Below are 2,500 nucleotides of genomic sequence, written 5' to 3'. Positions count from 1 at the left end.
TGGCTCACGGGGCTGTTAGGGTGGCACAGAAATCCCTCGGAATGGGAAAAAACGGGTCATTTTCGTGTCGCCACATTGCATGCGAACCGCATGAAACTTCCAGAGGCATTTGCAGCAGGAATGCATGTGCACTCAAAAAATGTGATATTTTTCACGGAGAGACCCCGTGAAACGCTAGAAGTGGGCGGGGATGTCTCTCTTGTGGCTCACGGGGCTGTTAGGGTGGCACAGAAATCCCTCGGAATGGGAAAACGGGTCATTTTCGTGTCGCCACATTGCATACGAACCGCATGAAACTTCCAGAGGCATTTGCAGCAGGAATGCATGTGCACTCAAAAAAGTGAATATTTCTCACGGATAGACCCCGTGATACGCTAGAAATTGGCGGGGATGTCTCTCTTGTGGCTCACGGGGCTGTTAGGGTGGCACAGAAATCCCTCGGAATGGGAAAACGGGTCATTTTCGTGTCGCCACATTGCATGCGAACCGCATGCAACTTCCAGAGGCATTTGCAGCAGAAATGCATGTGCAGTCAAAAAAAAATTGATATTTTTCACGGATAGACCCCGTGAAACGCTAGAAATTGGCGGGGATGTGTCTCTTGTGGCTCACGGGGCTGTTCGGGTCGCACAGAAATCCCTGGGAATGGGAAAACGGGTCATTTTCGTGTTGCCACATTGCGTACGAACCGCATGAAACTTCCAGAGGCATTTGCAGCAGGAATGCATGTGCACTCAAAAACTTCTATATGTTTCACGGATAGACCCCGTGAAACGCTAGAAATTGGCGGGGATGTGTCTCTTGTGGCTCACGGGGCTGTTAGGGTGGCACAGAACTCCCTCGGAATGGGAAAAGGGGTCATTTTCGTGTTGCCACATTGCATAGGAACGCCATGAAACTTCCAGAGGCATTTGCAGCAGAAAGGCACGTGCACTCAAAAATTTTAATATTTTTCACGCATAGACCCCGTCAAACGCTAGAAGTTGGCGGGGATGTCTCTCTTGTGGCTCACGGGGCTGTTAGGGTCGCACAGAAATGCCTCGGAATGGGAAAACGGGTCATTTTTGTGTGGCCACATTGCATAGGAACGGCATGAAACTTCCAGAGGCATTTGCAGCAGGAATGCATGTGCACTCAAAAACGTCTATATTTTTCACGGATAGACCCCGTGAAACGCTATAAATTGGCGGGGATGTCTCTCTTGTGGCTCACGGGCGCTGTTAGTTAGGGTCGCACAGAAATCCCTCGGAATGGGAAAAGGGGTCATTTTCGTGTTGCCACATTGCGTACGAACGGCATGAAACTTCCAGAGGCATCTGCAGCAGAAATGCATGTGCACTCAAAAACGTCTATATTTTTCACGGATAGACCCCGTGAAACGCTAGAAATTGGCGGGGATGTGTCTCTTGTGGCTCACGGGGCTGTTAGGGTCGCACAGAAATCCCTCGGAATGGGAAAACGGGTCATTTTCGTGTTGCCACAATTGGCATACGAACGGCATGAAACTTCCAGAGGCATTTGCAGCAGAAATGCATGTGCACTCAAAAACGTGAATATTTTTTCACGGATAGACCCCGTCAAACGCTCGAATTTGGCGGGGATGTTTCTCTTGTGGGTCACGGGGCTGTTCGGCTCGCACAGAACTCCCTTGGTCCACCTGATTCGTGCATACAGGCAGCAACTAAAACTCTGTAAACCTGCTGTGAGGACATCTAAACAGTGGACCAGTGAGGCTGTGGAAGATTTGCGGGCGTGCTTAGACTGTACTGACTGGGATATGTTCACGACTGCTACCAATAGTCTGGATGAACTCACAGAGGCTGTGTACATCAGCTTCTGTGAGGACTGCTGTATCCCAACACGTACCAGGGTGAACTTTAACAACAACAAGCCCTGGTTCTCAGCAAAGCTCAAAAGGTTGAGGTTGGAGAAGGAGGAAGCGTTTAGGAGTGGGGATAGAGACAGATTCAAGGAGTCGAAGAACAGGTTTAGCAAAGCGGTGAGAGAGGCTAAACGACTGTACTCAGAGACACTAAAACACCAGTTCTCTACTAACGACGCTGCTTCTGTCTGCCAAAGGGCTCAGGCACATCACCAACTACAAACCCAGAGCGCCCCACACCACTAACGACTCCCGCCTAGCCAACGACCTGAACGAGTTCTACCGTAGATTTGAAAGACAATTGGACTGTCCTGAACCACCCCTTCCCACCCAAGAGGCCCCATCCCCCACCCATACTACAGAAACGACTCTCTCCTTTCAGGAGGGAGAAGTTAATGGGCTTTTCAAGAGGCAGAATCCACGCAAAGCAGCCGGGCCGGACTCTGTCTCTCCAGCCACCCTCAGGCACTGCGCTGGCCAGCTGTCTCCGGTGTTCACCAACATCTTTAACACCTCCCTGGAGACATGCCATGTACCAGCCTGTCTCAAGTCCTCCACCATCATCGCTGTGCCCAAAAAGCTAAGGCCAACAGGACTAAATGATTACAGACCGGTCGC

The sequence above is a fragment of the Petromyzon marinus genome, unplaced genomic scaffold, assembly GCF_048934315.1.
Source record: "Petromyzon marinus isolate PM22_M1 ecotype Great Lakes invasive population unplaced genomic scaffold, UKy_Petmar_22M1.pri1.0 PM_G_Scaffold_100, whole genome shotgun sequence".
NCBI classification, from domain to species: domain Eukaryota; kingdom Metazoa; phylum Chordata; class Hyperoartia; order Petromyzontiformes; family Petromyzontidae; genus Petromyzon; species Petromyzon marinus.
This window is presented reverse-complemented; position numbering follows the sequence as displayed.